A 12,919-nucleotide genomic window follows, 5' to 3' on the forward strand; every position below is an offset into this window, starting at 1 on the left:
CCTTGAGATGAGAGAACTAGGCTTGGGGTGAAATGCCTTTTAATATTTTATTGGGCCAGACCAGGGGCCCAAACAATTAGCCCCGCGCCAAATAATCGTAAATGAACTCTGGTTTCAGAATGCGGTTGATTGGCGAATTTTTCCTGAGCTGGCTCTCGGTCCGGGAACCCGACCCGAGTTCTCCCACTTGTGGGGGGATTTTTGAGGGGAGTTACTAGACCCCGAGAGGAGTTTTGGCTGAAGGTCCAACACTGACCCCGACCCGAGGACATCGCGGCCTCTCATCACGTCAATTGCTGAAATCCCGAGTGGGGTTTCTGGGTTACAGCGTTGAGCGGAGGTGTGAGCACCGTCCCGAGAGCGCCCTGATGCCCCGAGTGCGGTATGATGAATTCTCGAGTGGGGGGAAGCGACCAGCCATAAGCACGCAATCCCGACTCGGGCATGCCGCGGCATCTCAAATCCTGAGTGGGGGAGGTGTTGGTTTGCATATTATCGGCCTCGGGATGGAGGGGGGCACCCAAGGGTCTCATGCTACCCCGAGTTGGTCTGAGACGGACTTGGGCAAGGAGCGACCAAGCAGGAGTATCCAACTCGGGGCCAATGGACCTCTCCATGGAGTCCCGAGATGGCCATGACGGAACTAAGCCATTATTTGGGTTGACCCTACTTGAGTCCCTTGGATTGACCATGTGGTGGTACCCAACTCGGGGGCGGGTGAACCTCCGTGTTCGATCCCGAGTTGTTTATTGTTTAACTTAGCTCATTTTGGCTAAGTATGAGCTCCTTGGATTGATCAAGAAGGGGTACCCAACTCGGGGGCCAGTAGGTTCTCATGTAATCCCGAGTTGGTGATGATGGAACTTAGCTCATTATTTGGCTAAGTACTGAGCCCCTTGGATTGACCAAGTAGGGGTACCCAACTCGGGGGCCAATAGGCTTTCTCATGTAATCCCGAGTTGGTGATGATGGAACTTAGCTCATTTGGCTAAGTATGAGCCCCTTGGATTGACCAAGTAGGGGTACCCAACTCGGGGGCCAATGGCCATCCCATGTAATCCCGAGTTGGTGATGATGGAACTTGCTCTTATTTGGCTAAGTACTGAGCCCCTTGGATTGACCAAGTAGGGGTACCCAACTCGGGGCCAATAGGTTCATGTAATCCCGAGTTGGTGATGATGGAACTTAGCTCATTTTTGGCTAAGTATGAGCCCCTTGGATTGACCAAGTAGGGGTACCCAACTCGGGGGCCAATAGGCCCTTCCCATGTAATCCCGAGTTGGTGATGATGGAACTTAGCTCATTATTTGGCTAAGTACTGAGCCCCTTGGATTGACCAAGTAGGGGTACCCAACTCGGGGGCCAATAGGCCTCCCATGTAATCCCGAGTTGTGATGAGGACTTAGCTCATTATTTGGCTAAGTATGAGCCCCTTGGATTGACCAAGTAGGGGTACCCAACTCGGGGGCCAATAGGCCTTCCCATGTAATCCCGAGTTGGTTGATGATGGAACTTAGCTCATTATTTGGCTAAGTATGAGCCCCTTGGATTGACCAAGTAGGGGTACCCAACTCGGGGCCAATAGGATCCCATGTAATCCCGAGTTGGTTATGATGGAACTTAGCTCATTATTTGGCTAAGTATGACCCCTTGGATTGACCAAGTAGGGGTACCCAACTCGGGGGCCAATAGGCTCCCATGTGATCCCGAGTTGGTGATGATGGAACTTAGCTCAATTTGGCTAAGTATGAGACCCCTTGGATTGACCAAGTAGGGCGCCCAACTCGGGGTGATTGGAGGGAGTCATGGTTTGAATAGGGTTGACCGTTGACCTTCTGACTTTTGGCCATTTGGACTTTTGGGGCCTGAACTTGAATTGGGCTTCTTCCATTTTGGCCCAATCTTTTGAGGGCCCATTGAGGGTCCAGAGGTTGTCGCGACGCGGAGGGGAGATTTGAGGTTATATATAGAGATGGAGAGAGGATTTGTCCGTATCCCAAATCATTTGCAATCACTTTCACTCTCTCTCTAGAATCTCTCTCTAGAATTTCTCTCTAGAATTCTCTCTAGAATTTCTAGAATTTCGTCCGATCCCGAGTCCTCCTAGCGCGCGTCTCGGTTTCCGCTCCCGACTGTTGTTTGAGAAGGTACGCCCCCTGTGTCCCTTTCTTTTCTTATTTTTGTTATTAGGTGTTTAGGATGGATCCCGAGTCGGATCCTAGTGAGTCTTCTTCTTCTATCATTAGACTTTCTGAGGAGATGGGGGGTAGATGGATTCTTGGTTAGTACTCGGGTTCCCTGTGAGGACCCTTCCACCGTTCCCGAGGCCATTCCTCTTACCACTCCATCGGATTCCCTGAGCGAGGAAGACGAAGGGGTTGTCCCGGGACCTTTTGATGTTTCCTTGGCCCATAAACCTTGTAGTTCGAGTTATCTGGATAGGTTATTGTCGGACAAGGTGGTGACGGTTTCTGAGGAACCCGAAGATGAAGCCCCGACCACCTCCGGACAAGAGGTTCCTTCCTTAGATCCCGAGGGAGGCCCTCATACATTCTTTCCCGAGGCCAGCTTCATGACTTATATGGAGAGAAATGCGAAGTATATTGGGACCAAGTTCTGGATCCAAGACCCTTACTTTGTGGTGAGGGCCAAGATGCGGAGTCGGTATTGACTCCTCCTCTGGGTGTGTTTCAGTGTACCATCATAGCATGCAGATGGGCCTTAGGTTTCCCTTGCACCCTTCATCAAGGACCTACTGAATGGTTACCAGCTTACTCTGACCAACTTACTTCCAAACAGCTGGTTAACATAAATGGATTCATTGCTGTTTGTGATCTTCTCGGGGTGGCCCCGAGCTTGCGCCTGTGGCTAATGTTTTTATTTGATGCTTGGCCCGGCTGAGCGCCATGGTCCGGGGTGGTTCCGTTTTCAGTGTCGCCCAGGTTACAAAGTGGTTCGTGATCCTCCTTCTAACCAAAAAGGATTCAGAAGAACCTTCTACCATGTTTATACCAGCGGCGATTGGGGGATACCCATATTACCCCCCGAGGAAGGTCCCAGATTTAGATTGAATCAGACGGTTCCTGAGATGTCTCGGGAGGAGGCAGTTGCTGGGATATACCTTTCTACTACCCCGAGAATACATTCGGGGGACTTGGCTTATGTGCCTTCGAATTGGTTGCCCACTCGCCATGATATCCGGAACGAGATGTTCTTGGCGGCTGTAGGCTTGAGTGAGCTGTGATAAGGGTAAACTCCTTGTCCAAATGTGCAATTTATCTTGTTTATGCTAAATTTTGACATTTTGTTTGTTTCAGTTCTAGCCCGACACCGACTCGATCCGTAATGGCTGAGCGATTCATCAGTAGCCACGACTTGGCAGCTAAGCTCTTGGCGGAACTGGACGCAGAGACTATGTCTGTACCCCCGGCTCCAAAGGTGAGTCTTAATTCCGACCCGATCCCGACACCGAGTGTATTTTTCTGTTTTGCTAACTATCTTTTCCTTCAGGATACCGAGTCCAAGAGGGCTAAGAAGCCTCACGTCCGTCCCGTAAAGTGAAGTCGGATGTGGAGAAGGCTCAGGCTGCTGCAAAAGCCGAGGCGGAGAGGCGGCTAAGGCGCCTTCGCTTGTAGCCTCGAAGGTTTCCGACAAGGCCTCGTCTGGGGTTTCATCGGGAAGCAAGCGGAAGGTCCGAGCTTTCCCGAGGATGCTTTGATAGGCTCTGAGGAGCCTATACGAAGCGTACCCGAGTCGAGAAGTTTGGGATTGATACTCCCTTTACTTCTATTTCTCCGGCGCAGAAGATGGCTAGGGTGAGGTCTGCTCTTCATACCCTCTATACCGATGCCGATGATAAGGCACTCTTGGACTTGGGCATGGGCGAGATCAATGCTTTGTACGAGTCCTGGCTCGAGGTGAGTACCTGTCCCGACTTCTTTTATTTCTCTTTCGGGTTTTCCTTATGTTTTGCTTTATCTTGCAGACCTCCATTCGTATGACTTCTGTGATAAATCGTCGCTCCCAATTTGAGGAGGGCGTTATTGAGCTGAAAGGGGAGATTGACGCCCTTAAGAAGCAGATTCAGGAGAAGGACGCTGAAGTTACCCGGCTCACTACCGAGTTAATTCTCAGAAGGAGACCTTCGAAAAGCCTCCACTGCTGTTAAGGAACATAAGCACTGAAGGATAATCAGAAGGTGCTGACTGACGACCTTAACGCTGTTACCCTCGAGAGGAACACCCTTCAGAAGGAGCTGGACGAGCTACGCGTCAAGCTGTCGTCCGCAGAGAGGAAAGCCAAGCGCTCCGCGCACAAGTTGAAGAAGGCCTCCAAAGAGGCAAAGGCTGAGCACTCTGAATTTTTGGAGGGATGGAAGAGGTCTCCTGAGGGTTTGGATTACTTGGGACAGATGGCTTCTCGTTCCTACCGGATGGCGGTCAGGGAAACGAAGGAGCGGTTAAAGGGAATCCTGGTCGGTCCCGACTCCTCTTTGGACTGGTCGAGGGTCGAGGCTGAGTTTGACGCTCGCATAGCCGAGGAGCAGCGAGTGAATGCCGAAAAGGCTGCAAGAAAGATCCTCCTCAATCATCTGCTTCCAAGGCGCCTCAGCCTTCGGTTTCAAAGGTTTCTGAGGACCCGACTGATCTTCCTTCCACACCTCCCGAGGCTCCAACTCCAAACCCCGAGGTGGACGTTGAACCAGAGGATCTTCTGTCGGAGAGTTCCAATGATGAGGATGGTACAGGCAGTACCGACAGCTCCCCTGCCAAGACTGCTGCTGTTTAGATATGTTGTTTTAAACTTTGATGTACTAACCCTGAGTGTTTCTCGGGTTAGATTTTTCTTATGGTTCCTGAGAGTCTGTTCTCGGGACCTTTATGTTGTACTTTTATTTTGATGAAGTATTTCTTTACAAAATTCATTTGTCTATTTGCTAAAATTTCTGTTATTGATGCTTATCATTCGTTGCAAATATGAGATAATGTGTCAACTTTCATTACTATTGCAATAATACCGAGCTCTAATAAGGTATTGCTAATGGCCCCGAGTTGTAACGAATGATAAAACCGCGGCTCAACTGTGCAAGGCGGCTTTAGTCATGTTAACTCAAAAGGGGACTGGCGAATACCCCGAGTTGGCTTGCATTTTGATTACAAATGGCTCAAGTGTGGCCATGTTACAGGTAACTTAGATAAATACTTCTTCAAATTGTCTGCATTCCAGGGTCGGGCAAGTGGGTGCCTTCTGGTGACTCAAGTCGGTATGTCCCGGGCTTGACCTCGGCGACAACCTTGTAAGGTCCATCCCACTTTGGCCCGAGCTTGCCTTTGAGGTGGGTGAGGCCAGTAGCTTCCACCTTTCTCACCACCCAATCCCCGACTAGGATAGGGCGAGCTCTGACCCTTTGATTGAACTGTCTTGCTACTCGTAGCTTGTTGTGAATGGATTTCAGCAGAGGTTGCCTCTTGTCTCGGGAAGTAAGTCGAGATTGACTGGTTTTTCTTCTTCGTTCTGCTCGTAATCGTAGAATGTCATTCTCGGGGATGGTATCCCGACTTCTACAGGAAGGACAGCTCGCTTCCATAAACCAGGTTGAAGGGTGAATGGCCAGTTGCCTCTTTCACGTTGTCCTTGCTGACCATAACACTCCCAGGAGGTCGTCAATCCAGCTTCCCTTAGCTCCTTCTAGGGACTTCTTTATCCCATTTAGCACAACTTTGTTTGCAGCCTCTGCTTGACCATTTGTCTGGGGTCGGGAACTGCGAGAACCTTGTTCTAATGCCGAACCTGGAGCAGTACTCCCGAGTTGGCCCACTGTTAAATTGCCTTCCATTATCTGAGATGAGAGTCTTGGGAACCCCGAACGGGTGATGATGTTTCTCCATATGAAGTTCTGCACTTGCTTATCCGTTATGGAGGCCAGTGGTTCCGCCTCGACCCATTTTGTGAAATAGTCGATGGCTACCAAGAGAAACCTCCTTTGCCCCGAGGCGCGGGAAAGGGACCTATGAGGTCCATTCCCCACTTGTCAAATGGAAGAACAGCTTGGATAGTGGTAGCTGATTGGTCGGGGCCCGAGGTATATCTCCATGAAGTTGGCAATTAGGGCACTTCCTGACCAGGACCTCTGCATCATGTTTTAGGGTGGGCCAATAGTACCCCGCCCTTAGAGCTTTCCCAGCTATTGTCCTGGCCCCCTGATGGCTGCTGCAAGCCCCTTCATGGATTTCCCTTAGAATATAGTTCCCTTCAAATGGAGTGACGCATTTTAGCAACGGGTGCGTGTAAGATTTTTTGTACAAGTTGCCTTCATGCCAGAGAAACCATCCCGCCTTCTTTCTTAAGGGCTCAGCCTCCTTCTCATCTATGGGCAAGAATCCGTCCCGAAGATACCTATGATTTCTGCCATCCAGGTGTCGGTGCGGTTCAAAGTGTGCACTTCCAAAGAGTTGATGCTGGGTTGCTCAAGAACCTCCCAAATTATGCTGCGAGGGGCTAACCCTTCAGCTGAGCTAGCCATACGAGCAAGGGCATCAGCTTGTTGGTTCTCGGACCGTGGGAAATGCTGGATTTTGAACGAAGTTAGCTTCTGAATTAGCTGTCGGGTCTTGTTAGGTACATCCTCATATTTCTCCTTAGCTTCATACTCCCCGAGACCTGCCCACTATTAGTTGGGAGTCGGATTTTGCCAGTATGTTCTGGCTCCCGGTTGATACAAATTTGTAGGCCCAGAATCAGTGCTTCATACTCGGCCTCATTGTTTGAGGCAAGGAAGTCAAATTTCACTGCATATTCCATTTTGTCCCCGATAGAGGGAAGGATGACCAATCCGGCCCCGCTTCCTGACTTAGTTGCGGAACCATCTACTTGTAATTCCCACGACTCCCTTACTTCAATATCTTCCGGGCGGGAGCAGCATTCGCTAATGAAATCTGCTAGGGCTTGGGCCTTGATCGCCCGACGTGGCTCATATTCCAGCCCGTAGTCGGCCAGCTGGTCCGCCCACTCGGTCATTCGGGTCGAATGGTTCATGTTCTCAATTAGCTTCCTGATAGGTTGTCCGGTTAGGACGATGAACTGATGCGCCTGAAAAGACGGCTTCAACTTCCTACTTGCCATCACCAAGGCGAACACCATTTTCTCAGCCTCCTGTATCTCGACTCTGCCCCTCGGTACGCATGGCTGATAAAATAGACGGGGTGTTGGGATGTTTCCCTTTCTGCAACCAACACCGCACTGAGTGCATGCTCTGATACCGAGAGTAAGTAAAGAGTCTCTCCCGGCAAGGGAGATATGAGTTTGGCAGCGTTGCTAAGTGTTGTTTTAATTGTTGAAACGCTCTTCAGCTTCCGTCCCAGTCGAACTCTTTTCTTTTCAAGGCCCTAAGAAAGCAAGCTTTGTCGCTGATCGAGACAAAACGCCCCAAGGCAGCAGGCACCCCGTCAGCCTTACTTCTCGAACGTTCCGGGGTGATGACATGTTCAACACTGCATTAATCTTGTCGGGGTTGGCTTCTATCCCCCTCTCATCTACCAGGAACCCCAAACACTTACCGCCAGTGACCCCGAATACACACTTCTTGGGGTTTAGTTTCATGCCATGGCGCCTGAGTGTCGCCAATGTCTCCCTCAGATCCTGTACATGATCCTTCTTCTTCTTGCTTTTAACAATCATATCGTCCACGTATACTTCTATATTCCTCCCGAGTTGCTCTGCAAAGACCTTGTTTATGGTTCTTTGTATGTGGCCCCTGCGTTTTTAGCCCAAAGGGCATCATTTTGTAGCAGTATACGCCTTGGGCCGTGACAAAGGCAGTATGGACTCGGTCCTTTTCAGCCATGGGGATCTGATGGTATCCCGCATTGGCGTCCATGAAGCTAGCAACTCGTGACCTGCAGTGAGTCGACTAACCTGTCAATTTTCGGGAGGGGATGGTTGTCTTTAGGACATGCTTTGTTAAGGTCTGTGAAGTCGACGCACATACGCCAAGCTCCGCTGGCCTTCTTCACCAAGACCACATTAGCCAACCACTCAGTGTATTGGCATTCTTCAATGATTCCCGCCTCTAGAGCTTCTTACTTCTTCTGCACTGCGGCATTCCTCTCGGGACCCTGATGCCTGAGCTTTTGTTGATAGGGCGGAACCCTTCCTTGATGTTTAGCTCATGGGAAGCAAAGTCGGGGTTCAGCCCTTGCATGTCCGCAGCTGAATAAGCGAATACTCCTTGAATCTTTCAAGTGCCAGAACATTGATCCTGATCTCGGGATTGAGGTTTGACCAATCCTCAATGTATGCCCGACTTCTGGTCTATCACGACCTCTTCGACTTCCTCCACAGGACGGGGCGTTCATAGTACTTGGGGTTCTCGGATATATAAACCCCGAGGCCCGCGGGGCTTCTGTTGGTTCCTCTCTCTTTCTCTTCTTTTCCTTCTTCTCCTCGGGTGCCTTAGCTCGAAAGCTGTTAACATAACATTCCCGGGCTGTTTGCTGGTCACCATAAATCTTCCCGACTTGCCCATCATCGGTTTCATATTGGAGCAGCAGCTGTATACCGAGATGGCGGCTTTATTTGTTCATGGTGGGCCTCCCAATGATAGCATTGTAAGGAGCGGGGTTCAACAACTAGGAATCTACTGGTAGACTCCTCCCTTTTCCTCTTCCCCAGTCTTACAGCCAGTTTACATAACCGAGAGGTAGACCGACCCGCCTCCGAAACCGATCAAGGTTGGTTGGTAGGGATCACATCCTTCTCGGTTATTTCAGTTTGAGGCAAACAGTCGATGATGATGTCGGCTGAGGATCCACTGTCAACAGGATTCTTTCACCCGAGAGTTTGCTATTTTCATTTCTATGACCAAGGGTCATCATGGGGGTGTGAAGTGCCGGTCAGGCTCCCCGAATGTCATTATCGGGCATCCTGCCTTTGCAGGTTCCAATCAGCACCGATGGTCATTGCTTGAGATGGGCCTTGCGAGCGCGGCCAGATGATCCTCCCGAGGCATGGCCCCCGCTATGACACCAATACCCGTCGGTGTTTCGCTATCGTTTCTTGCTTCTTTCTCCTTCCCCTTCTCTTCTCGGGGATGCTTGATGTATCTATTCAACTTTCCTTGATCAGCCAAGTGATCCAAGGCCTTCTTTAACTCCCGACAGTCTTTCGTAGTGTGACCACACTCCCGATGGTATTCACACCATAATCTCTGATCCCGCCTATCTTTGGAAGTTCTGATAGGTGGGGGAATGGGAATACCGACTTGTGCTTAAGATCCAAATAGATTTCCCGCCTGTTTCTGTTGAAACGTGGATCATTCCCGTTATCTACTGCTCTCGGGAGCAACTGTTGGTGATTCCTCATGCTTTTGTTTGGTTCCCGGTAAGGGAGTTCTTCCTTCTTCTTCTTAGCCTTTTCCCCGACAGGCTTACAGATATCCGAGGCTTGGATGAATTTCTGAGCCCGACTCATGGCCTCGGTGAAAGTGGTGACCTCGTTCTCAGCGAGGGACCATCTGAATTTTCCGGCCAAGTCCGGACATTAGGGCGGTGAAGCAACCCCGTCCTGAAGATCTGAAATCTTCAGCGACTCCTCTTGAATCGCTTAATATAATCCAAGGCTCTCGTGCTCTTGCTGCTTGATGGACATTAAGTGGATGCTGGTTTTCTTGTGCCTACGTCCAGCAATGAAGTGTTGGTGAAAAATGCCTCAGAACCGAAAAGTTGTTATGAACCGGGACAAGCCCGAAAACCAACTGAGCGCCAACCCTTTGAGGGTCGTCGGGAAATAGCGGCACCAAGTGGCTTCACATCCCGTCTGCACACTCATCTGAGCCTTGTAGGCCGCCATATGATCCTCGGGATCGCTACTTCCCGAGTATTGCTCGATGGTGGGGACCTTAACCTTTCCCGGGTTGGTACCTCCATGATCTCCCGACTGAAGGGGGTCATAAAGTTGAGGACTCCCCTATTGATCAAGGTGTTGGTCTTGTTCCGAGGAGGCCCTGAGTCCGCTTCGTCCTCCTGCCTCGTCCTCTTGGACCCGACAGGAGACTTCTCCCGCTCCCTCCTCGGGGTCTGAGAGTGAGCCTGCTCCTCACGGTGCGTCCTTTCCCTTTCTTCTCTCTTCTTGTTTAAGAGGATGCGAGCGTCCTGCTCTCGCTCTGCGCCTCCTATTCTCTTCAATGATGCGCCTGGCATCCGAGTTCTGGTCCTCTGAGAGTGAGCCTGTCGGGATCTCTCTCCTACCACTCGTTGCTCGCTCCGGTTAGGAGCGTGAGTTTGAGGTTATCCCGCCACGGGTCTCTGCCCGGTCATCTCTCGGGGCTCCCCTTGATTGAGCTGGGGGATCCCGGCTATGAGCTCTGAAACTCCTCTGCATGTTTTCGTTCAACTGTCGGGCAATCCGCTCAATGTCCGCCATCGTGACCGGCATAGGGTCATCTCGGGGAGCAGAATGCTCGTCGTTACGGGGGTCGACCCTCGTCGTCTATGGCCAGGGATTCGACCAAGACATTGGGTTGGTGAGACTGGAGAGGTGTGGGTTGACGAGACAGTGAGCCTCGGGTGGTTTTCCTTCGGGGTGCCATGTTGCTCTCGGTACGTGACTTTGAGATGTAGTATCCCCACAGACGGCGCCAAACTGTTTCTGCCTAGAAACTAGTCAAAAGAGTAATATGTTTAAGGTGAGAGTCAAATCCCGAGTTAGGTTAGAATCCCGAGTCTCGTAGTCTCCAATCCTGCAAAACAAGGAAAAAACTGGCCCGGGGGTGTTCCCGGGAAAGCCCCTCCGACGCTCAAGTCAGTTGAGATTGAGGTAGAGAGAGAAAGTAATCCAAGTCTAGAGAGAGATGCTCTGGTTTTGTTAGGTGAGAATTGAATACCTGCTCATTGATGGGATTGTTGGTATTTATAGTTGTTGGGGATTTCCCAGACAGGAAACCCTTTTTGGGAGCCTCCCAAGACCTAGGGGAGCCACCACCTTTTTAAGGTAATCAGCTTTTTGTTCCCTAAAAGCTGGTGGATCTTCCTTGAGATGAGAGAACTAGGCTTGGGGTGAAATGCCTTTTAATATTTTATTGGGCCAGACCAGGGGCCCAAACAGTTATTAGTCATCATCAAATATTCATACAATATATGTGTCTTTTTTTTAGAAGCTCGAAGTAAATTAAAACATAAAATGATAGTTTACAACATGTAAGATATATATATGTCGGGTTACAAACTTAAGTAGATCTAAAATTTTGGGTATTGTTTCTCCCATAAGGTTTTTGTCTTGCAAAAGCGTTATAATACAACATTGCTAAGAGGATGTAAAAGAAAATACAACATACTTTGCTTCTTTTGCTTCACGTTTCTCGATTTGGCCAATGCACCCACAACTTGATTGATTCCCCTTTCTTCATGGTTGAATTCTATCCCTGGATATGGAATTAGGAGAACCTTGCAATTTTCCATTAAAGAGGTTAATCTATTTGTAATGCTCGAAGAATTTTTAGTTTTATTGATTGCTAACAAATTGTCCAAGCTAATAATGCACTTATTCCACCCCTCTATCCTTCGTTTAAGTGAAGCTTTGGTGGATAGTTTTTGATTAGCTAGCTTCCGACGGACCAAGAGAATGATTTTGAGAGGTATCCTTTAATCCATTTTTCGTCTCTTTTCGACGTATTTATGTAGAAGAGGAATCTCTATGTATTATCAAATGTACCATCAATATTACTTTTAAGGGGGTAAGATGAAGGGGATTTAATGGGGTGAATTGGATTGCTTGTCATGGAAGGTCTTGAGTGTAAATCATTCCGTGGAAGACCAAAAAGTTCCTTTTAGTAAGGACATGTAGATGCTAAGTTCTTTCTGTTAAAGATCCAAGAGCTTCTATGGAGTTAAATATATCACGTGGTAAAAAAAAAAAAGAAGAATGTATCCTCAAGAATAGAGATGGAATAGATATTGTTTTCTTTAGATAATGGTCTTTCTAACCAATATTTGAAAGGGAGAGAATGGCCAGTGAATGTTTGAGAGGGACGAGCTTCTCGAGCAGTAGAATAAGAAAACAATATATGTTCCATGGACTTCAAAATTAGGGAGCAGAAAACAGTTCCTGTTTGAGATGATTACCACCAAAAATGTTTACATTGTTGCTCCATAATATTGCGTCCGATTCTTTTAAAGTTGAAGAATTTATCTCCCTTCTATAATAAGTCTGAAGGATCGATAATGAGAAACCAAATGTATAGTTAATATTGACTCAATGAAGAGGTATAATATAGAATAAATAAAAAATCTAAGAATACAACTTGGAAGAAATAACATTGCGGATACAAGTAGAAAACGCAAAAACATTGACTCAGCTCTACCCATGTTAGAGCTCCTAAAGACTATTAAAAATAAAAGCTATACTCCAAAGTTTATATTCCTTGTTTGGAGTCTTTGGAAAGAAAGAAACTCCATTGGTTTCAATCAAGAAAAATGGAACACCCATAGAGTCCTCCACAAAGCTCGTTTTGCTCATCAACAATGTCACACCCACACGACATTGAACCGCTTTCATAGTTTTAGATCTCCCTTTAAGGGAGCACATGCCTCTTCCCTTTCATTCCACCCATCCACAATTCCAATTGCTTGGGAGCCAACTCCCATCAACTCCTTTAAACTCAACTTCGATGGTCCCATCAAAGACTCTTTAATAGGCATGCATCAAGAACTGGTATTATCATCTACAATCATTTGCGAGACCTCATTCACGCCCGCGCTTTCCACCTTAGTTCTACCTTAGCATACATGCCCGAAGCTTTTGCTCTTCATCGACATTTGCTCCTAGCCATTCAGCAAAATATTAAAAATATCGTCATTGAAGGCGATAATCTTCTGGTAGTCAATGCAGTCAAAGGTATTTGGGCAGCTCCATGATATATAACAAA

Source organism: Beta vulgaris, chromosome 7, assembly GCF_026745355.1.
Source record: "Beta vulgaris subsp. vulgaris cultivar EL10 chromosome 7, EL10.2, whole genome shotgun sequence".
Taxonomy (NCBI): Eukaryota; Viridiplantae; Streptophyta; class Magnoliopsida; order Caryophyllales; family Amaranthaceae; genus Beta; species Beta vulgaris.